The 24,759-nt window shown below is 43.7% G+C and overlaps 1 protein-coding gene and 1 non-coding gene across 2 annotated transcripts in view; one reads left to right on the plus strand and one right to left on the minus strand.

Annotated features, from left to right (window-relative positions):
• The window catches only part of PRICKLE2 (prickle planar cell polarity protein 2), a 343,030-nt gene that overhangs the window by 43,974 nt on the left and 274,297 nt on the right, over positions 1–24,759 (plus strand). The window lies entirely within an intron of this gene.
• Positions 11,795–11,867, minus strand: TRNAQ-CUG. Its single transcript has one exon. It is a non-coding gene; the product is annotated as a tRNA-Gln (tRNA).

A 24,759-nucleotide genomic window follows, 5' to 3' on the forward strand; every position in this document is an offset into this window, starting at 1 on the left:
TAGGTGATTATAGGATGCCTATTGGCCAGGAAGGGCTGTTTTCACCCCATTGTATTAATTATTTGAGCTCTGCCCAGTACAGCAATCTGCTGACAGGCAGCCTTCTTGGTTTCTTCTACATGCCTTACGGATTGCTTTCTGGAATTAGTGAACAGAAAGCAAGATGATGAAGGACTAATATTCGGACTTCCTTTACTTTAGCAAGTGTACATTCAGTGGAGAAAAAGGTACCCTAAAGCATTTTTTAAGCAATATATACTCTTCGTTTTGGAAGCCATCTTCTCATACAGTAGCTCGTTTAAACATCACAGGAATCCATAGAGGATGCAAAACCAAGTGTTTCTCAAGACTGAAATTTAGTCATTAGGTACCAGTATAGCTGGATTGTGGTTACACTGTTGATTGACATTGGCACCAAACCAGTACGGTGGTGCAGGAGGCCAGGAGTGGTGCCAGGTTCTGGGGGCAGCTGAATGGACCAAGGTGGGACCCTTGAGGTACCTGCTCCAGCACTGGCCAGGCTTCAGAGGAGGAGGCAGGGGTGGGTACTGGTGGCATTGTCAGCAGAGGCCAAGTTCAAGGTCTCTAGGTCCAGGGTATGTGGCAAGAGCTGACGCCCATTCACTGGCCAAGGTGAACAAGCAGCATTTGGGCCTCCCTCTGGCTACAACAAGGTGCTGGGAGCCAGCAAGGGGCCCTCATGACTATTACTGTCGTGAGAATGTCCTTGAAAGGCCTTAATGTGGGTCCCTGTGTCATCGATGGATCAGATGCAGGCATCGTTTACTTTTGGCGAGTGCATCGAACAAAAGAGTGTGCCAACAAACCTGAAAATCAACACATGATTTGGAAAATTTTAGAACGATGTGAAACACAATATATGGTACAGCCTATAGTATTTAGCAATTTCTGACCAGCCGTTCACTTTTATGCACAATATGTTATGGAGAGAACAAAAGGAAATGCAGTTTGGAATTTCGGTGTGCATTCTTATATCAATTTAGAATAAGTTCAGTATTTTGAATATAATCACAGAATAGTCTCACTTTACAGAAAAGGAACCAAGCCAAGTGCTGGGCTTTTTTCCCTTCCCCTCTGCTCCTTGGAGCTTTATTGATTTCCTCCCTGCGCAGTCTAGATTCAGAGATTGGCAGTAGCCAATCAGACCTTGCATATTGTGTCTTATCCTATGTTCTCCCTAGAAACTGTCTTAGTTAATATACAAATGGAAGAAACACTAAATTAGACTAGCCAGGCATTGAGTAAAATGTAGGCGTTTTTAGACAGAATAGATTTCCTGTCAGGAACAAAAGAAGATTCAGAAGCTCTGAGGGTTATTTATAAATCGGGCATATGACAAGGCCGTCGAGGCTCACCTGAATGAAGAGAGGGATGGTACACAGTAGTGGTAAAAGATGTGCTCTGTGGGACCACACAGACCTGGGATCAAGTCCTGGCTTTTCCTTTTACTCTTTGTGGACTCTTAGCCCAGTTGTGAAACTGCTGGTCTCAGTTTGCACATCTATAAAATAGGCATCCTCATAATATCTATTGCGTGGTTTATTTTAAAAATTAAGAAGAATAATTCATAGGAAGTGCTTAACAGAGAGCCCAAGACATAGTAATCGCTGAATGAGGGTTTGCCATTATTGCAATTACTGTTGTTGTTCTAGGAAGTAAATCATACACTTGGTTCTAGGTCTGCCAGAAACATCCAGCCTTTGTTCAGAGTGCTTTGGTATCTCTGTTGGTGACTATCTCTCCTGGTTTTTTTTTTTTTTTTTTTTTTTTTTTTGCTGTACGCGGGCCTCTCACTGTTGTGGCCTCTCCTGTTGCGGAGCACAGGCTCCGGACGCGCAGGCTCAGCGGCCATGGCTCAGGGGCCTTAGCCATTCCGCGGCATGTGGGATCTTCCCAGACCGGGGCACGAACCCGTGTCCCCATCATCGGCAGGCGGACTCTCAACCACTGCGCCACCAGGGAAGCCCTCTCTCCTGGTTTTCACAACAGTTTATAAATAGTCTCCCAGGTGATTTGTGAATTACCTGGACTATACCATCGAAAATGTCTGCAAACTGTCCAGTTGTTGCCATTTGGACCACTCTTTCGCAGGATGTGTTTCTCACTTGGGGCTCAGAAAATGTTACGCCTGTCTGTCTGAGCGACCAGGACCAGTGTGGTCATTGATTACATCAGTGGCTCTAATTCTTCCCTCCGTCTTACCTCCCTGCTATTTGTGGTGCTGTCGTCCTCACACTCTGCGCTCAGCCGTGGGACTGCTGTGGCCAATGGGATGTCAGGAATCCTGGGGCAAACAGAGGCTTAAAAAAGTGTAAGCGTGTTTCTGCTCTTGTTCTTCTCTGTCACCTTCCCGAGAAAGATGCACCTGCTTAGCCTCCCGGTCCCGGAAACGAATGAGAAGCACATCAAGTAGAGTGGGGTAGACCAGACACACTCGTCCTACATCAGCCACCGCCCAGATGCACCAGGGAGCCCAGTTTAGGTTGGCTTCCACAGACGCCTGGGGAAGAGATGCCAGTAGATAACTGATACACCCAGGCAGGGAGGAAACGCTCTTTTCTGGTGGTCGATTTTTCCATGAGGAAAATGTGGGGATTTTTGTCTTTTTAAGTTTTTATGTTCCAAATAGACTGGATGTTAGAAAGAGAATGTCGCTGCAAGCTGACACGTCCTCAGGAGTGCCAACCAGATTTTCAGCTCATGGCAGGATGTCGTTATTTAACGTCTGTTGGGAAATAAAACGTGTGTACTCATTTGAAGCTGCTTGTAAGTGCCACGAACGATCATCTGTACAGATGAGGAAGGGGGAGGGAAGGGGACTTTGCTTCCTTGCCACGTTCTGCTGATAAGTCCTCAGAATAGTGAGACCCCAGTCCTCAGGTCACCACTGTGTGAGACCTCAGAGGTCATGGTGGCTGGTGGGGGTGGTGCTCCTGGGGCTCCATTGCCGGGGACTCTGGCAGGGGCGGACACTCAAGACCACCAGGATCCACCTGCCTCTGATGCCTCTTCCCTGAGCTGTGGAGGAACCCAGGCATTCCACCATGATTGCACTTCCCTCGTTATATCCTGGGGGCCTGTTTGGGAGGGAAAAGGGGTTCTCCCTCTAGCCTGTGATTCTTCTGAGGGCAGCAAGTGGGCCCTATTCTTTTTGTTTATGAACGGTCTGGCATGTAGTAGGACCCCAGGAGTGAATGCATAAATGATGGATTGAATGAACGAATGAATGGTGTACCATTAAGTATTTACAAGGTGCTGAAGTTTTTCCTTGATGGACGTCTATACTTCAGAGACTGCAAAAAGAGAAGGCAGGTATGATACTGGATAAGTTATGTTATCTTTTGAGGGAGGCTTCAGTTTTCACATGTGTAGGGGGCAATTAAAAAAATAAAACCTGCTTCGGGATGAGAATTATTCGATTAGACCCAAAGGATCTAGCATTGCCGCCTGGCATACTGCCCACGGCTAGTAGTATGTGAGTGATGGCAATGCTGATGCTGAAATTTGGACTTTAATAGTGTAAGTTATACGTGCAGACATAAGTCTCCGAAAGAGAATCTGTATGAAAATACTTGAATGGAGAGTTTATGAGAAAGTCGCAGTCCCCGTGGAACTCAAGGCAAGGACACAGCTAACTAACCCGAGTACCGCTGCCGCTGGGAAAGGCTGAGGGCCGTACAAAGGCACAGCATGGGCAGAGCAGAGAAGATCTAAGGAGGGGCTCTAAGGAGAAGGCGGCTTTTGAAGGATGGGTGAGATGTTGACAGTGATCGTTTATGTGACAGAGACTTTGGGTCTTTAAGGAATTCTGAGAAGGTACAGATCTGTCTGGGTGTGTGGTTCAGGAAGAGGTTGGCGAGGAAAGTGTCCCTTCCTTTGGGCTTTGCACAGATAAAGGTCGGAATTTAGTTCGGAATGAATATAGAGGAGAAAGCCTTACTTTATTTCTTGGACCTGTTAACATTTTCCTCCTATATTTGGAAGACATAAATTGTGTTGCAGAGGACAGCCTCAGCTCCTTCGCCTGCTTTCTCTTCCTGGTCCTACCTTTGTTTCTTCCATGTCTTTTCACTATTCATAAAAGGTCATAGGGTTTCCCTGGTGGCGCAGTGGTTGAGAGTCCGCCTGCCGATGCAGGGGACACGGGTTCGTGCCCCGGTCCGGGAGGATCCCACATGCCGCGGAGCGGCTGGGCCCGTGAGCCGTGGCCGCTGAGCCTGCGCGTCCGGAGCCTGTGCTCCGCAACGGGAGAGGCCACGACAGTGAGAGGCCCGCCTACCGCCAAAAAAAAAAAAAGATCATAAACTGTAGATTTGAACACATCTGGCTTCTAATTTCAGATGCTGCTGCTTACTTATAGTGTGGTTTTAGGAAAGGTGTGTTTGCTTTCTGGGTCTTGATTTTTTTTAATTTATTTTATTGAAGTATAGTTTGATTTATGACGTGTTAATTTCTGCTGTACAGTAAAGTGATTAAGTTGTACATGTATATACACATTCTTTTATTCTAGTCCATTATGGTTTATCACAAGATATTGACTATACTTCCCTGTGCTCTACAGTAGGATCTTGTTGTTTATCCATTCTGTATATAATAGTTTGCATCTGCTAATCTCAAACTCCCAATCCATCCCTCCCCCACTCCCCCTCTGCCTTGGCAACCACAAGTCTGTTCTCTACGTCTGTGAGTCAGTGTCTGTTTCATGGATAAGTTCATTTGTGACATATTTTAGATTCCACATATAATTGATATCATATGGTGGTTTGTCTTTCTGTGGGTCTTGATTTTCTCATCCATAAAATGGGAAGATAATTCCTACTTCAGAAGGTTCATGAAAAGGTCACTTAAGGTAATAATATGCTATGGGTTCGCAGTAAATGCTGGGGACTACCATCATTCAGTTTTTATTCCTTCTGCCATTGAAGTACAAAGGACTCTTTTCACCCTCCCTCAGACCCTAATGATAAACCAGGTTAGACCCAAAAGTTCTAAGTGATGCAGCATTACTGTATGGCCCAGCAGCCTCACTCTTTAGCTCAGGGGTCTTCCCGTGGTTGCCATCATGTACCATGTGAAAGCCTTATAGAAATCGCCTTCGAGAGTGTGATTTCCCTGAGCCCTCACCTACGACTGTCAAGTAGCTCCACGCTTCACATCTTGCCTTTCACCAAGTGGTGACCATCCACAGAGCTGATACCCAGCACTCAAAAGAAGGGCCCAGCCCCTTAATTCATGCCCACCTCTAGTTCGATTGGCTCGTACTGGTGACTTAATATTTTGATGATCACTCCTGGACGCCATCTTTACAGGCAGGGATTTGCAGGACAAATGATTAGGAGGTGACTTACCAATGCTTGTCCATGAGGACTATAATTTAGAGACTGGCAACACCAGGACGGTGATCACATGGCGGAGATGTACAGATACAGGTAACAGAGTGAGGGAATCGGGGACAGTGTCACTTCAAGTAGCCACTTTCTAGAAAAATAAGGTTCACTAGTGAATCTGTGTTTCTCCACTTGGGAGCTCTAGGCATCTTGGGTTGGGTCGATTCTTCATGATATAGGACTGAATTACACATACAGCATCCTTGTCCTTCTCCTACTAAATGCACATAGTGCCAGAAATGCCCCCACCCATTGCTGGATGTCCTGGTGGGAGGGTGGTAGCGGAGAGTTACAGCGATCATGTCCTTGCTGGAGAACCACGACGTGATTAGCCCAACAGAAACATTAACAGTGTTTTGTAAGCACATTGCAGAGTCAAATTTAAAGTAGAAAAGCCTTCTTAATAAAAATAATCAATGAACATTTAGCTTAGGACTCAACGTAATCCTTGCCTTTCTTTAAGCCTGACGGGTAGCACCCCTGAACTATTTCCTGTAGCTTAGACCCAGCAGTTCCACTGGGCCAGGGACTGGGCTAGAAGCACAGTGAGGAATAAGATGCAATTCTTGCCCTTTAAAAGCTAACATTTGTAGACCTACCAGGGTGTAGAAACACCTCTGGCTTCAAAGCAGCAGAAGCCTGGGCAGGGACTTCCCCTTCCATTTTGCTCTAGAAGGAGTAGACCTTTATTTCATTTACCTGGGATCTTGTAAACCAGTATTTACCCCTTTAGGACCCAGATGATTGATGGGTTTAACTTCTTGTCACACTTAGAATAAAGTAGAGAAATGTCATGTAAACAGAAGAGATATTCACAATATTTAATAAATGCTATGGCACAGATAGCCAGACTTCACAACCAGTGCTGGCCATAGCATAGGAAATGGGCCTTTGGGTCCACTCCCCGCCCCCCCCCCCCCACGCTCTGGTGCTGTGAATTAACCCTTTGTTGTTGGTTGGGCTGCCTCAGGGAAGTTGCTGGAGAAGTGGCTATTTGCTACGTATTTCAATATTTTAACAATAGGTATGGTGGTTCATGCTTACTACCCAGAGGCAGCCTTATGTGTCATTCCTTGTGACCCTCCTTTTCCAGGCAGGAGAAGACTGCCCAGGTCACCAAAGTCTAAGCCCCGTGCCAAGTCTCCCCTCCCCCCATGTACCTTGCCATTTTCTCCAGGTTAGTTATGTGTCCTCATTAAGCACTGTTAGTGGCACACAGGTTGGACCTAACTACTTTTAGAAGAAGTATATCCATTTACCCCAAGGCAAACCTTATAAACACATTTAATAAGGATGTAATAAGTTGGGGTTCTTTTTGTTTTTTTTTTTGCGGTACGCGGACCTCTCACTGTTGTGGCCTCTCCTGTTGCGGAGCACAGGCTCCAGACATGCAGGCTCAGCGGGCATGGCTCATGGGCCCAGCCGCTCCGCGGCATGTGGGATCTTCCCGGACCGGGACACGAACCTGTGTCCCCTGCATCGGCAGGCGGACTCTCAACCACTGCGCCACCAGGGAAGCCCGGATGTAATAAGTTTTGAAGCCAAAACATAAAGTGTTTTTTTTTCCCTCCATCAAGTACCAGTTATGCTCTTTCTCCTTTTATACAACTACAAGCTCATGTGGTATCTTTTTAAAGGTGGTTCCACTCTCCTTTGAACCAGATCACTTACATTGGGCTGGCTCTCTGGGAATCTCCTCCTAGCCCTGATGCTTAGTATTTTTGTTTCTGTGGTTTCAAGACCAACCTCTAACATTTGTCTGACATAGTAGCCTTCTGTGGTCATGGACATCCGTGCACAGAGCTTACTGAAGTTGATTGACATCCTCGCTTTACGAATTGCTACCTTTTGAGATTTTCCTTTGGTTTTCTTTGGCAAATTTACTTTTTGGTCTTGAGAACCTGGCAGCCTCAGATGTCTGCTGGCTTTTGTGTGTCTAATATTATTATTGCTTTGATATCTGTTCTTGTTACCTCCAACTTGGTAAGAATGTTTTTGCACAGTGCTCTGTGTTTGCAGAAAGGATGCTATACATGTATAAATGTGTTTGGTTTCTGTTCACTGGTTTATTTTAAGATGGCTTTTGAGTACAACATGGTGGAAATGGATGCCTTTGAATCCATTTGATAATCATCAACAACCCAAATAAGAGCATGAAAAGGGGTATTTATCCCAATCATAACCCCTAAAGAGGTATTAGCATTTGAAAGAAAAATGTGTCTGAGACAACAGAACAGCAAAATGGACTGTTTAGCAAACACTTGTTGAGTTGTAAGTCATTCAGTCATCTTTGTTCATGGCTTTAGGTGAAAACACCTAATTTTCAACTGCCTTATGGAGGAAGAGAAATTTGTGCCTGTAAGACTTGGTAATTTTAGTCAAATCAGATCTTTATTGTCTTGTAGGGTTGAAACTCTGCCCAGGAAGAGTTTTTAAACAGATAATTATTTAGTCACAAATCAAAGCCTCAGTAAAAAGGAAAGTGTTGGTGAGCAGAATGGAGAGTGCTGCCTTTGAAATATAATATCCCTCAATTTGTTCCTCTTTGAAACTGGGAGAGGCTCATTCTGGATCCTTGCCTCCTGTTCTCATGTGGTTCTAAGCCGTGTCTTGAGCTCTCTTTTCCAAAGTCCCTACAGAAGGCTTTGGAGGACCAGAGGGAAATAGGGGTCACTGGGGGGTTTGTACACAGGAAATGGTGTTGGATAGGAAAGGAGATGCAACTCAGGGTGGAGAAGGGAGGATAGACTGATAGGGAAGGGAAGGTAGACAGAGAGACGGGGGCCAGTCCTATGCCTGGCTGGATCTCTGGGGACAGCTCAAAGCACAGTGTACATCCAGCCAGGCACATGCTTTTGTTGTTATGATGAAGCTGGGTGAGAGTTCAGAATATCTTGGCAGTAATAGTAGCAGCCACAGCAGATAATTAAAAAAAATTTTTTTATTGGACAGTAGTTAATTTACAATGTTGTGTTAGTTTCAGGTGTACAGAAAAACGAATCAGTTATACATATACACTCATTTTTAGATTCTTTTCCCATAAAGGCCATTACAGAATATTGAGTAGAGTTCCCTGTGACCAGCAGCTAATTTTTACTGAGGGCCAACTGTCTGCCATTTAACATGCCAAGTGTTTTGGTTGGATTATCCCCTCTAATCCTCATAGCATCCTGAAGAGAACGAAATTTATTATCCTCATTTTCCTGTTGAGGAAAATGAGGCTTAGAGACTCAAAAGTTAGAAGAAGTAATTGTTCCATTGGGAAAGGGGGCTTGCTATAGATGGTTTTCTTTTTTACACGACTCATCTGTAGGAGCCTGTTTGAGATCACCTCCGTGGGAAAATTCCAATTGGGATGTGACAGAGATGGCATAAATGTGAAAGTGGAAAGGCTTCCACTACTCGGACAGTCTCGAATTACACTATGTCAGAGAGGTCAGAATTTATCAATTTGTTTTACTTTTTTATTGCAAGACTTAGAACTTTTAATATAGTAACATGTGTCACATAGTTTCTAGAGGGGGGTCTAGTACATTTTGCTAAACCTACTTGGCCATAGATCCACTCTTCCCCTTCCCCTCCCCTTCCCTCTATTAACTTCTCAAAACATATATGAAGCCCCTTCCGAGAAGCATGGATGAAAGTGTAGAATGTATGCCTAGAAGGAAAACGATCTAGGTGCCCTATTTAGTTGCACTCCCGACTCTTCATAATTTGGGGTAAAATTTCACTTCTCTCTGCCAAAGTTTTTCCTCTATAGCTTGGAATGTGTGTGTCTCTTGTACTATGTTACAATGATATGTTATTGTGAATATTTAAATGAAAATTAAAGCATTTCATTCTGGACACTAAACTGATATGAAGGGCATTTCATACAGAAAAGTGTTAATATGTCATTCTTTAATAGTGGCCGTACAAGAGGGAATTTTAGTTTTCTTTCATTGCCTAAGAGTTAAATAATCTAAACTATTGAAATCAATTGTTTTTCTTCATGCTTGGGAAGTTGAAAAGAGCGTTTTTAGAAGATGATTGAGATGATCGGATCCTGATGAGCTTGTACTGCCTTCATTGAAAGGCCGCAGATGGAAGCTGGTCACCTTACTTGGATTAAGAGTTGGATTCTGAGCTGGAGTCCTCACAAACTGTGGTTTTGTTCTTCGGATGTAGGGCTCCTGGTGACACTTAAGCCTACATGGGAAACAACTAGCGAGCAGTAATTAGACCAAGGACAGTTTGTATAGCCAACGGAGAAAACGTCACGCCTCCCAGAAATTCCGTAGGCCAAAAGAGCCAGGACCAAATTAGACGGCAGACAGAGTGAGGCAACCATATTGCTGAAACACATCCTTGGATGTTGTGTGGATTTGCCTTATTTTTCCTTTGAAGTATCGGATGTAGAGCCAGTAGGAAAAAGACATTTTCCCAGCGCTGAAAGGGAAAATGCAGTTGAGCCTTCTGAAATGAACTGTAAAAGGCCCAGATCTGTGGAAAGAATACATTTATGTATGTATTTAGCAGCTTTCTGTTGACATTCTGTCTCTGAAGCATGAGTGGAGCAAAGTTACGTTGCTGAAACTTAAGACCAAGTCGAGGGCCGTGGAGGCAAGGCCTCCCTGTGGGTCAAAGATTCAGCTCCGGTGAGAATGAACGTAAAATACCTTTGCATCGTCACGATGCGAGGCTGGTGCTGGGGTTTTTGTCTTTGCTTTTTGCACCCATCTTTCTTGTACAGTTCATTGACAGTTCTGCTCATGCTTTAAAATAATCTGGGCTCGAAGTGGGGCTTGCATCTTGCTGACTTTGATTACTCCCACATACTGTATGTATTTGCCATTTAAATCGTCTCTGTCTGGAGGCGATTCAGGTTCTGCCGCATCTGATCTCTGCTGTTGTTAAAAGGGAAACGGAAGGGAAGGCAGGTCTCTTCAGACAGGCTATTGTGTAAAGAGGCCTCCAGGGAAGAGGGGCAAAAATAAAATTCCTCATGACAAGGTAGGCTTGAGTGCTCCCTCAAGCCTTTGCCTGGTGCCTCCTCATTCTTTTGGAGGTTGATGGATGGATGCACCTTCAGGAAGGTCCTTATCATGTGAAATATACAACATTGATTGTTTCCAGGCAGCTGGACCCTAGATTCAGTTCTGTAGACTCTTGTCCTGGGACTCTGCTCTCCTTGTCATGCCCCATGGTGACATGAGGCACTAGGTGACCAAGGGCTCGCCCCCTGAGTTCAAGGACCCAGCGTTGGGGATCTCCCTCCACCCTCCTGGCCCATGAACAAAATATCAAATTTGGGATAAATTCAATAATTATCAATAAAGACTGGACATTAACAGTGCTGTGCAGAGCCATGCTGGAGCCTGAGACAAAAGCGGGGGGAAAAATCAGTGCCACTGACCTTGTTTTTATTTTAGTCAGGAAAACCCGAATGAACTTTTTGGCCAAACCAATAAAATGTAGGTGCTTTGTTTCCTTGTTCACTGTTTTGCGTTAAACGTGATTCTTACAAACGTTGCACTGAAACAGAATTTTTCTGTATTGCCGAGTTTTGTGGTACCCTCTTAAATTTTGCATCGAAGGGAGTGCCTCACTCGGTCCCGGCCCTGGTAATAAGTTCTCCAGGAGCGCTTTTAATAAAATGTTGGTAATGTCATTACCCTGTGTTAAGTACTTACCCTGTGCCTCATGGCATGTGGATGTCATGCCCGTGAACCCCCATGCATCATTGGAAATGTTTTCAAGCAGTAACTCATGAAATTGGCCTGAAGTAGGTACAGTGTTTGTCCTGATTCTAGAAGTGAGGAAACTGAGGCACTAAGAAATTAAGTGACTTGCCTGAAATCATCACTTAGCCACAAAAGGCTAAGGCAGGATTCTAGCCCCAGCATGTCAGGCTCTGATTCTCTTCTGATCTCTGTGTTTGAGGGACAGAACATTTTTCACCCTGTTCCATGAGGCTTGATTCTGTTTTACCTGTTCAGTGACTTGAAGTTTTCCGTTTCCATTTCCATTTCCAAGACGACTTGACTTCTGCCCAGGACATAATGCATCAATTCAAGTGGAACCTGAAATATAAGATATGAGGAAAGTGTGTGGAAGACTTTGATTCTGTTAATCCGTGGAAAGAGGGAGATGGATGTTAGTCTAGTTTCTTTCCACTTACGATGGACATGATTTTTATAGCCTTTTAAAAAAATGTAATATAGAAAATATCTGTGTGAATACTAGTTGATTTATTTTTACTTATTTATTTATTTGGCTGCAACGGGTCTTAGCTGCGGCAGGCAGGATCTTCATCGTAGCATGCAGGATCCTTTTTTAGTTGCAGTATGTGGACTTGTTAGTTGCGGCATTCGGTCTCTTAATTGCAGCATGCATACGGGATCTAGTTCCCCGACCAGGGATCGAACCCAGGCCCCCTGCATTCAGAGTGCGGAGTCCTACCCACTGGACCACCAGGGAAGTCCTGTGGAAGGTTAGATCTTGACTTGAAATTTTACCATCCCCATTCCATAGACCCGTGTTGACCAGTATGGTTAAGTGCTCACCACATATGGTTACTGACCACTTGAAATGTGATTCATATTAATTGAGATGTGCTCTCAGTGCAAAGTCACGTGGGGAATTTGAAGACTCAGTGTGATTAACAGAAGTAACTATCCCATTAATAATTTTTATATTGATTACCCATGACAATGATATTCTGGATCTGCTAGTTTAAATAAATATGTTGTTAAAATTAATTTCTCTTGTTTTTATTTTTACATGTGGCTAGTAGAAAATTTTAAATCACATATGTGACTGGAATTTATTTCTGTTGTACAGTGCTGCTATAAAATACTGCCTCTCAGCTGTTGCATTTTGAGGCAAGTGGTTGGTGTGCTCGTTTTAATTCGTTTGTTTACTGTTGCTGGAACAAGTAAAATTCGCCAAGAAAGAAAGAAAGAGAAGATTTAGGAGCTTGAGACTCTTAGCCTGTAGGTCGTTACTTCCTTAAGGAATTTTTTTTACCTTTGTCTCTGCATTTCTGCAGGCATGTAGATTCTTTAGGCTGTAGCATTAGTTTATATTCCAAGAGGTTTGTAAACAGTGGGGCCTGTCTTTCAGAGCAGCTGCCTCGAGATGACTTCATCGGACTCTAAATAGGGCTTAGGTGTTCATTTCAGCGTTCGAATATTGATAGGACTGCCTGTGTTTGCCAAGTTCAGAGCTCTGCGGCCTCTTCCTCAAAGTCCGGCTGCAGAATGTTTCTCTGGGCCCTAGGGTCTCACGTCATGGCCCTGAGACTTTAGTTTGCAGAAGAACCACCTGGTGACCCGGAGAGGATGCACATTCCTGGGGGCTGATCCCTGGGGCATCTGATTTAGCTCCTCTGGACCAAGCACATCAGTTGTATTATTTCTAACAACCCCCCTCAGCCCCACCTCTCCATTCTAACTTGGGTATTAACATCGTCTCTCTCCCACTCTGTCTTAAGGATATCTTTGCTCTTTCCAGAATGCATTCCTCAGTCATCCAATCAGTTTCCCTTTCTCCTTCCTTTTCACATACTTTACTTCCAATAGATATTGACTGCTCTTAGCAATCCAAAAAAAAAAAATCCTTCTAGTGCAGTCAGTGCCCTTATTGTCTTAACTGCCTTATGGATCAGTGAAAATGAACTTGAAAGATATCTGAAGTCCCCTTTGAAGTAAAGGAGATAATTTTTCAGCAAATGTCAACTTCAGTGCCGTGCAGAGATGATGGTGCTCCATTTAATATTGAATTTATTAAATGAATGAATTTCTGTCCTGTTCATCTTCCTTTGAAGCTGCACGAAGTCCTTCTGGTCACCTAGGATGGGAATCTGGAGTGCACAGAAGCAGGAATCAAGTAAACGCATACGGAGGACTCAAATGGGGGTTTTAATGCCATGCTGTAGAATGTGCCTTGATGCAACAAATAAAAAGAAACCCTCATGAGTAGTTGAGCATAACCTTTCCCTCCCTGTTTTCCTCAACTTCTCTTCATCCAACACATGTAACTAATCCCCATTCTCCATCTCTTCCTTAGAGTGGAACTATATTTGTCTGGACTCTGGGTTGCAAGTGACAGAGACCAGTCACTTGGTTTATGCACAAAACCGAGAATTTGTTAAGTTGAGCACATTGAAATACCCAGGCAAGGCTGCATGTAGAGTCTCAAACAATATTATTAGGACACGAGTCTCTCTGTCACTTGGCTCTACTGTCCGACTGTCTCCACCCTTGTGGATCAGATGGTAGTCCATTGTTAAACCACTTCTCATACTGCCCTACTCCCCCAAGACCCTGGCTCTCTGGGTAGCTCCAGGAAAGAAATCTTGGGATTGGCTGTGGTTGGAATGTGTACCTCCCCTGGAACTGTGGCCATGCAGATGAAATGCCCGGATTTGCCGGATCTGGGTCACATACCCAGAATCAGGGTGTAAGGTCAGCCTCACCCAAACTGCTTGAGCAGAGAGAGAAGAAGGGCATGGCACCCCAAAGCTAATTCAAGGTCAATTTATTGCTGAAAGAAGAAAAGATGTGTGAAGTTGGCAAAATAACTCAAAGGGCCGCTATAAAAACCTCCAAAGGAATCAGTTTTTCTCTTTCTAAATGAGATGACTCTCGCTACAGAAACCACAGCCCTCCTCCCACTTCCGAAGTCATGGTTGCAGGAGTTCCCAAGTCATCAGCAGGCTGGGAGCTCTTCAGGGCAAAGAACGCTCCGTATTGATCTTTGAAAATATCCCAGCACGCTGCACACAGCAGGTGTTTAATCTGTTTAATCTGCTCCAGTAGATAGAATTTCATGGTGCACCTACTGTGTGCCCAGCACTCTTACATCAGTGAATGTCTGTTGTGCAGTAATCAGTCAAATCGGTTTTTATCCCACAGCCTGCTGCAGGAGGGCTGTGCGATGGTGCACCGTGGCTCTAAATCTGACCCTGCCATTGACTAGCAAGTCACCTGCCCCTCTAGGCCTCACTTTCTGTGTTTATAAAATGAGGCTAATATAGTCCCTCCACCCAGAGCCAGTGTGGTGATTAAATGAGATGATGCATGTGAAGTGCTTTGCACAGCAGCTGGTACATAGCGACAGCTGATACATAGTAATTAATATAGTAATTAATATTAATATTTGTATTTTTCAAAGAACAGATGTTTGCTGGCCATTTCTCTTCAGTCAGCATCTGCTAAATTTTGCTGTATGCTACGTCCTTCACTAGACTCGATGTAAAGATAAAAATGAATAGAATACCTGCTCTAGGGGAATCTGGGGTTTCTTGGTAGAGGCAGTCATGTAAAAACAGGTAATCAAAGGTAATGAGTATAATTCCATGGTCCATGTGGTTCCATCCCAGAGCTGTGTACAACCAAAAGGAACTTCAAACTAACTCGGATTTCTAGAATATCATGAAGGGGGGGAGCACACACCTGCCAAGATGTGTCATTCCCTCTTTTCCTCTTCCACTGACTGACCTCAGCCTCCTGAGACAGGCAAGTGCTTTCATGTCATGGGCCTTGCTGGCACTTCCTGCCCCAACCCAATCATGCCTACTGCCAAGACTCCGTGAATTCAGGGGCCATTTCCTCTCTGACCTTGAATTTCCATGCAGTTATTTTCTCTGCTCCAAAGGCTCTCTCTATCCACCTTCTCTTTAAGACTTAATTCAAGTGTTACCTTCTATGAGAGGCCTTCCAGGCCTCTCGGCCTCAGTGGATACCTCCCTTTTCTTCCTGGTTCCCCAGAACCCAGTGCACACCCCCCTTTACACTCCTAACCCTCTCATGATGTGACTGTCAGCATCCTCTCAGCCTTCCTAACTGTCGTGTGTAGACTACGGACTGGTCCTCCTAATACCGGGGAGGAAAGGGGATAAATTGAGAGATTGGGCGTGACATATACACACTAGTATATGTAAAATAACTAACTAATAAGAACCTGCTGTATAGCACAGGGAACTCTACTCAATACTCTGTAATGTATGTGGAAAGATTCTAAAAAAGAGTGGATATATATGTATATGTATAACTGATTCACTTTGCTGTACACCTGAAACTGACAAGATTGTGAATCAACTATACTCCAAAAAATTTTTTTTTAATAAAATAAAAAAGGAAGAAATCATGATTTCCTTTATTCCCAGGCAGGCTGGCACCATATGGAATGGTGGGAGGGAGGAAAAGGTCCTTCCAGAGACGAGCCAGCAAGTCCTCTAAGGTTGACAGTCCTCTGTGGGATATTTTGAACAGTGTCTCCACCTGGTGAATATTTCCTGATGTAGGTTATAAAATGGTAGTAAAGGCAGAATAGTATAAGGATGCATAGCTGTTTCCATAGGGATCGACTTTTAGCTCTTGTGGCGAATGAGCAAGGTACTTAACCTCTAAACCTCCTTATCACTAAAATGGACACGATGACAAGACTTGTCTCATAGGGTTGCTATGAGCGTTTTATGAGACATTGTAGGGAAGATCCTTGGCACAGTGCTTGGCACCTAATAAAGTCCCCAATAATAGTGGTTGCTGTTATTATAAATGTGGAAATATCTTTTGGAGATCTCCAGTGGTTTTTCAAGAAGAACCATCAACAACAGTTTTCCTCAAGGAACCGGTTTGATGGTTTCTTACGACAGTTGGGAAGAAGGAAACAAAAGCATGTCAGTTGCAGAGGGAGAATGTCATTTTGCTTTGGTGGTTTTTTTGCTTTGTTTTTCACAACCTGTTTTCTCAGGGGAATGGGACTTAGTGTCTCACCAAAACTTGACAGCAAGTAAAATACACGGTTTAAAGTCCTCAGCAGTCATTGCGAATGTGAAATCAAATCTCTAATTTGCTTTGGAGCGTCCGGACGGCAAGGACAGCTGGAGTGTTGCTATTTTTTATTTCAAATAAAAGAGTCAGCTCCTCGTTCCCATAGAAACCACCAACCTAATTATAAGGAGTTTTCGTTCATTGGATAAAAGTCATCATTTCTCTTTCCTCCCCACGCTCATACAGGTCCCCAAAATACTGCCATGGATTCGGTCCTGGATGAAAGGGCTTGCTCTCTTAGCAAACTGGTTTTAGTGCACTGACCAGCTCACACGGGAAAGAAAGCAGTTGGGATTGGCCAGAGACCTGATGAAATAGCATCGGCTGGCTCGTGTTCTACTTTGGAAACGGTCATGAGCGTTTAGCAGTAACAAATGAGTGTTTTTCAAGTGAAGTTCAAAGAAAGATGCTCCTAACCTCGCCTCCATGAGGTAGACGTACTCTTTCTTGTCTGGAAGTAGAAGAGTGGACCCCAGCTCTGGAATTCTCCTGTTCTAGGATTTTATTGTTCGGATTCTGAGATCAATCACGTTATGTAACATTGCAGTGTTTGGAGAGGAAATGCTAAACCATGAGTTTCCAAGAGCTGACAATCTGTTTAGCATACATTTTGGGTTTGCTAGAATGGAAATAGTTGTATCTCGCATTACACCTTTGGGTACCATCAGGGCTCACCCCACAGGATGAGCTTCTCTCTCCTTGAACTGCTGTCCCATGTGTTTTACTGACCTTCATGCTGATATGTACCTAAGTGGAGATGCTTTTCCTTGACCCTAGAGAGGTGTTCTCTCAAAAGTCAGCTGATAGAAAGCTAAGTGGCACTGAAGACCAAGAGTCTTGGATGTATTTTGGGCATAAGGTTACTTAGGGGTTAGCAATTTGCAATGCAATTAATGCCTTTTTTTTTTTTTTTTTTGAGATTCCATTTATAGAATGGACCAGCTGTAGGTCAGTGCTGGTGTTGAGCACATTGCTGCATTTTGTAGACACTGAAATACTAATTTGAGAAGTGAATGTCCCATATGCACATGTCAGGAGTTTTGGAAGACACATCAGGCCATTTGGCATGGGGGGAGGGGAGGCGTGCTCCACAGAGAGGCTGGACCAGGACGGGCCAGGCAAAAGCCTGAGAGTAAAGGCAGGAGTCCGAAGAAGCTGTAACATGAAAGAAGCTTATATAAATATGTGGATGGGATGGGATGGGGAGAGAGTGGTAGGAATGCATTAGACCCTACAACTTGGTTAACATCCCAGGACAGGTAAATGTTTCCTGTGTCCAGAAAGGGCGTCTTGAGTTGGATGCAGGTTTCTTTGACCTGGGCTTGTTCTTGCGTGGTCTCCTTGCTCTTCCTGCCATGTACCCCCTGCTCTTGATGGTGGTGATGGTAGTGATGGTAGTAGTTATAATGATCATGGTGGAGGGGATGATGGAAGTTGTAATAATGATGTTGGTTATAACGAGATTGATGAGGTTAATATTTTTTGAGTACTTTCTCAGTGCCAGACCCTGTTCTAAACAATTATATCTGGCATCTGTTTCCTTGTTTAGGCCAGAAACCTAGAAATCTTCCTTGTTTGTTCCTTTTTCTCATACACGCCATCAAACTCTTGGCAAGTTTTGATCAGCTCTACCTTCAAAACCCATCTCTCTTTCGCCACTCTGGCTGTCCCCTTTGCTACCAACTTTCACTGCCTTGCTGCCAGAGGCTTCTTCCTGGGCTCCCAGATTTCATTCTTACCTCTTACAGTGCATTCACACTGCCGGCAGGGGGCCTTCTAAAATCCTAACTCCTTCCCTCTCAGAACCTTCTCATGGCTTCCCTTCACACGGAAAGTAAAATCCAAGACATTACGAGCATTTAGGCCCCAAATGCCCTTGTCACTGGCCTTTCTCCTTGATGCTTATTCTGCTCTAGTCACCACCCTTCTTCCCAGTCCTTGAATACACCGAATCCCCCAGCCGGCTCCCCACCAGGGCTTTGCATGGCTTGTCCCCTTAATTCATCTAGGAGTCTCTTGAGACTCAGCTTTCTCAGAAAGGACTCCTCTGAGAATCCTCTATTAAACAGCACCCCTCCCTGCCATCTGTCACTTGCCCTCCATCCATTAACCTGATGTATTTTTCTTCATAGCACTTAATACTCTGTCATCCTTTTATAAAGTGTTATAATCTGCTATATCTATAGGAGTTTTCCTCTGTAGAACATCAACTTCATAAGGACAGAGACCAGCTCTGAGTATTTCACCTCTGTGTACTCATGGTCTAGTACAGTGCCTGGCCCATAATAGAGGCACCATAAATATTGGTTGAAGGAATGTACAAATGATAAGCTTGTATAAAAATATATATATGACCTTAAGACTTATATTTTCCTCTTACGGGGAAACTGAGGTTTAGGGAGATGAATTACGCCCTGACTCTGGTGAGAAAAGCTAAAGACTTTATTGTTCTAAGAAATTCTAGTTTGTAACTCACTGCAATTTCTCAACCGAAGTTCCAACCCTTGCAGGCCTAATATAATGTTTGTGTGACTATGTGTTCCTTGGTGTTGGTGATGAGCAAGATGTTTTAGGTGGTTTGTGGATATTACTATTGAATCACAATGTGAATTTACTTTTTTGGGGGGGGGGCAATGGAATTTAAAGTTTTTTCATTTTTATTTTTTATTTTTAGTACAACTTTTAAAGGTTGCTTTCCATTAGAGTCATTAGAAAATATTGGCTATTCCCCGTGCTGTGCAGTACATCCTTGAGCCTGTCTTACACCCAGTAGTTGTTGCCGCCAGCTTCCCCACCCCTATATTGCCTCTCCCCTGTCCCCACTGGTAACCACTAGTTTGTCCTCTATATCTGTGAGTCTGCCTCTTGTTTTGCTATAATTCACTAGATTGTTGTATTTTTAGATTCCACATATAAAAGATATCATACAGTATTTGTCTTAATCTGTTTGACTTATTTCACTTAGCATAATGCCCTCCAAGTCCATCCATGTTTCTGCAAATGGCAAAATTTCATTCACTTATATGGCTGAGTACTGTTCTATTGTGTATATATACCACATCTTCTTTATCCATTCATCTGTTGATGGACACTTAGGTTGCTTCCATATCTTGGCAATTGAAAATAATGCTGCTATGAACATTGAGGTGCATGTATCTTTTGAATTAGTGGGTTGTTTCTGTTTTCCGGAAATATACCCAGGAGTGGAATTGCTGGGTCATGTGGTAGTTCTATTTTTAGTTTTTTGAGAGTAGCTGTACCAATTTACACTCCACCTGCAGTGTAGTAGGGTTCCCTTTTCTCCACATCCATGCCAACATTTGTTATTTGTGTTCTTTTTGATGATAGCCATTCTGACAGGTGTGAGGTGATATCGCATTGTGGTTTTGATTTGCATTTCCCTGATTACTTGGACGTTGGGCATCTTTTCGGTGTGCCTGTTGGCCATCTGCATTTCCTCTTTGGAAAATGTCTATTGAGTTCCTCTGCCCATTTTTTTAAATCAGATTGTTTGGGTTTTTTGATGTTGAGCTGTGTGAGCTGTTTATATATGTTGGATATTAGTTCCTTATCGGTCCTATCATTTTGCAGATATTTTACTCCCATTCAGTAGGTTGTCCTTTTGTTTTGTTGATGGTTTCCTTTCAGTGGTACAATTCATAGTGTACAATTCAGCAATTTAAAATTATATAATTCAGTATTTTTTTAGTATATTCACAGAGTTGTGGAAACATCACCACAAGCAATTTTAGAATGTTTTCAGCAATCCCAAAGAAACTTCATGTACATTAACAATTATTTCCCTTCTCCTTCCCCCCCGCCCCACCTGACCTCCCTAGCCCTAGACAACCATTAATCTACTTTTTGTTGCTATGGATTTGCCTATCCCTGTCATTTCATATAAATGGAGTCATACAAGTGGAAACATACAATATGTGGCCTTTTGTGTCTGACTTCTTTTACTTTAGCATGATCTTTTTAAGATTCTTCATGTTGTAGCATGAATCAGTACTCCATTCCTTTTTATGATTGAATAATACTCCATTGCATGGATCTAACACATTTTATTTATTCATTTATTGTTTGATGGACCCAAGAAAGTGGTTATTTATCCTTTTTGGCTATAATGAATAATGCTGTTATGAACATTTGTATGTAAGTCTTTGTGTGGACAAATGTTATCAATTCCCTTGGGTATATACCAAGGAGGAGAATTTCACCTAGGATCCTAAGATTGCTTAACATTTTAAGGAAGCACCAAACTGTTTTCCAGAGCGGCTGCACTGTCTTACAATCTCACCAGCAGTGTAGCAGGATTCCCGTTTATCCACATCCGTGTCAACACTTATTATTGTCTCTCTTTTTTTATTAGCCCTCCTAGTGGGATAAAAGTGAATTCACTTTTGTGTTTCCCTTTTTAACAGAAAATGTAGGTCCTCAGGGCTGTCAGCAGGGAGACTACAGGGTTAAGTAGAATTTCATAACCTTGTTTGACATTTATTTTATTTTTTAGATAACATATCACTTTCCTTTTACTTCTTTATTTTAAAGTGAGGGCATTATATTGACTTTATAAAAATCACCTTTATTGAGAAATAGTTTACATCCCACACAATTCACCCATTTAAAGTGTATAATTCAGGGGACGTCCCTGGTGGTCCAGTGATAAAGAACCCACCTTCCAGTGCTGGGGACGTGGGTTCGATCCCTGGTCAGGGAACTAAGATCCCACATACTGCGGGGCAGCTAAGCCCACGCGCCACAACTACTGAGCTCTCACACCTCAACGAGAGAGCCCTGAGCACCACAACTAGAGAGAAGCCCGTGCGCGGCAACTAGAGAGAGAAAACCCTCACACTGCAACTAGAGAGAAGCACGTGCACCGCAACCACGACCCAATGCAGCCAAAAAATAAAGAATAGACAAATAAATAAAAATAAAGTATAGGGCTTCCCTGGTGGCACAGTGGTTGAGAGTCCGCCTGCCGATGCAGGGGACACGGGCTCGTGCCCCGGTCTGGGAAGATCCCACATGCCGCGGAGCGGCTGGGCCCGTGAGCCATGGCCGCTGAGCCTGCGCGTCCGGAGCCTGTGCTCTGCAACGGGAGAGGCCACAACAGCGAGAGGCCTGTGTACTGCAAAAAAAAAAAAAAAAAAAAAGGTGTATAATTCAATGGCTTTTAGTATATTCACTGGGCATCCAACATCACAGTCAATTTTCAGATATTTTTATTACTTCAAGAGGAAACTCCATACCCCTTCGCCATGATCCCCCCACTTCCCCTTTACTCCAGTCCCCGGCAGCCACTAATCTAAATATTTCCTATCACTACAGGTTTGCCTATTCTGGACATTTCAGTATGTTTTTAAAGAAATGATTAGCTTACATTTCCAGCAACGTGTATTGGTTTTCCTATGGAAATATAAAGTTTCCTGTTAGAGTCAACTTACTAAAATAAATTAATAAGCTTAAACAATATTAAATAGAATAAGTGGTGTGTACATAAAGGTAAAAATTGCAGTGGTGGTTGGTTGTGAGCTGGACATAGGCAGATATCCTCACAGGGGAATGCATACGGCCAGCGTTTGGGAATCGTGGCTGATGGATGTCCTTGGACTAGACTGGTCAAGGGAAACACTTCATCTTTGGACTAGAACAGAGGGAGCCTAAGTGTCCACGAGGCCCACACGGCCATGTCATCAGAGAGCACCCACCGCTTGACACTGCCTGACACAAACCAAGTGCTCCTTAAGCTGGTTTTCATTGCTGGTTAATTTCAGTCATAGCCACGAGGAAGCCCTGAGGCCTCCCCATCCTTCACTTGCCCCAACTGGATCACTTCCTTGTTACTTTGTCTCTGCCCCTGCTTCTTTGCCTGCCCCAGCAGAGAAGCTTTACTAGGAGAGTACCCCTGCTCTAAGAGTGAGGAAAAAAGCCTGCAGTTTGAGGGTATTTGAGTAGCTACGTCCTCCCGCTGAAACATCCCAGCTAGCTTTCAAGTTAGAAACACATCGCCCTTAACCAAGTTGATAAAACCACAGGTTACCTCTTTATGTTTTTGCAAATTGCATCAAACCAAACAGTGAAAGCAAAATTCCATGGGGGCTGAGTGCCATTGTTATCAGTTCAGCAAATGACCCTTGGACATGTTTCCATACCCCAACATGTGGAATGCATCAGCAGACCAGAAACACGATCAGTGTTTTTTTTTAACAAAACCAAATTGGGATTTTTAAAATGCATTTTTCACGTTTTTCTTTGGTTGGATCAACCATATGTTAAAGTAAGCTTCACCTATGGCAACAGTGTTCATCGAGGCTTATTATAGCTTAATAAAAGAGTGTGTGGGTGGCAAGCAGAATTTTGCACAGAGCTGCTAGAAAAATCAGAACTAATGGCTTTTGTCTTTTTGCCTTGTTCATCTAAAGTGTTTTGATATTTGCCCAGATTATGGATGAGTGAAGGCAAGTTACTGTTCTTGTGAGACCTAAGCTAGCCTCTGTGTGTGTCCGAGGAGAAGGCATCCTTTAGGGTGGAGCTTATGCAGCGAGAGGAGGACCCGGGACTCAGACTGTCTGGGTTCTAATCCCAGCTCTACCACCACTCAGTAGCTATGTGACAGTTACAAGTTATTAACCCTTCCAGGTTTAGGTTGCTTCATCTGAAAAATGAGCGGGATGACAGCTACCTCGCGGGATGTTTGTGGGTCAGGTGACACAGTGCCCGTGCGGTGCTTCGCCTGATGCTTGGCACAGACTGAACTCACCTGCCATTATTGGTGGTGTTATTGTTGTTTTCCCTCATTTTCGGAGGCAGTGGAGAATTTGACTCTTTGGGTCCACCTGGAATGATCTCTGATATCTGGTCTAATTGCATTTAATTGCCACACTGGGCGCTTCTCTGTTTCTTGAACACGTCAACTTTGGTCCTGCCTCAGAGCCTTTGTACTTGCTGATCCCCCTGCCCAGCCTGCCTTTCTCCCGCCCTTCACGTGGCCACTGCTTGTTAACCTCCAGGGCTCTCCTTAATGTCTCCTCCTCTGCTTTAGATGCTCTGTCATGTCACTGTTTCTTTCCGTCATTGCACTTGCCTCCCCCTGAAATGGTTTTGTTCATTTATTTGTCTCCTTGTCTCTTGTCTGTCACCCCCACTAGAATGTGAGGTCCGTGAAGGCAGCATCCGTATCTGCCTTATCCAAGATCAAATGGCCACCTCCTCTTTCGGTGCCTGGCACACAGTCAGTGCTCCTTAAATATCTGTTGAATTTCAATGTACCACTTGGAGTTCAAATTCAGACTTTCCTAAGTAGTGGGACACGAAGTTTTAGAGTAAGTCTTCTGCTAGAAAGGCTACCGTACAATTTTAAAAGCCTTGTATTCTGCATTTCAGTGTTACCTCTCCCCCAGCTGTCCCCCGATCCACCCTGTTGTCATGAGGGAGAAGGCAGACAGGATGACAACAGCTATTGATGCAGGCAACTAGAACCAGTTTCAAGGCCATCAGAGATAACTAATGAGAACCTACTACATCCCAGGGAACTCTGCTCAGTGCTCTGTGGTGACCTAAATGGGAAGGAAATCCAAAAAAAGAGTGGCTCTGTGTATAACTGATTCACTTTGCTGTACAGCAGAAACTAACGCAACACTGTAAATCAACTATACTCCAGTAAAAGTTAATTAAAAAAATAAAATAAGGGACTTAATGCAACACACATTTAACAAAAGCCATCAGAGGATTCGTTTCATGGCAGGATATAGGAAACCATCATTCTCCTTTGGCAGAATGAAGACAGGTGGATGGACAGTGTTACCCCTTCTCAACCAGTTAGTAGATGTGTCAAGGGAACAGTTAGAAGGATTATAATGAAAGATTTGGTGCCTTGAATGCCATGGTCATTTAAGGAAGAACATCCTTCCTGGGATATGCATGTCCCTGGATACACGTTGTTCTATTTCTAGTTTTCCTGGGTCATTGGAGATAGCGATAAAGAAGTAAACTAATAATTATATATATTTCTTTATTATTAATTGCTTATTGTAATGAATACTGTGGAGGAAAATATGGCAAAAATACAGTTTTGATAAGAGAGATAACCATGGCAGGAAACCAACTATAGTTTGGATGATCAAAATAAATGAATGAATCTATTAGAGAAGATGAATATGGTTTCATTATTTTGGCATGAAAAATAGATACTGTGATGGCCCTGCCACCAGATTCCTTGCCCCTCCATTGCTGGCACAGGGCAGAGGGACAGCATCGATTCTTGAAGTACCCAGTTGATTTCTGTCTTTTTCAGACTGGTAGTGGGCGCTCCGTTCTCTCCTCGCTCCAGCATCCCTCCCCCCCCGTCTCCCTCCCTAGCTGGTAAGAAGGAGCATCTTGTGGTCTAAAGCCGCACAAGGGCCTTGGACCTGCTGGGCACCCAGCTGCTGGGTCACATTAATGAGAAACAGAATCTTCTTGTCGGGGGGGGGAGTGAGGACAGTAATAGCTTCTGGGTTACCTGCTTGTCAAAGCACAGGCTCACCTGC

This window comes from Phocoena sinus, chromosome 11 (genome assembly GCF_008692025.1).
Source record: "Phocoena sinus isolate mPhoSin1 chromosome 11, mPhoSin1.pri, whole genome shotgun sequence".
NCBI classification, from domain to species: Eukaryota; Metazoa; Chordata; class Mammalia; order Artiodactyla; family Phocoenidae; genus Phocoena; species Phocoena sinus.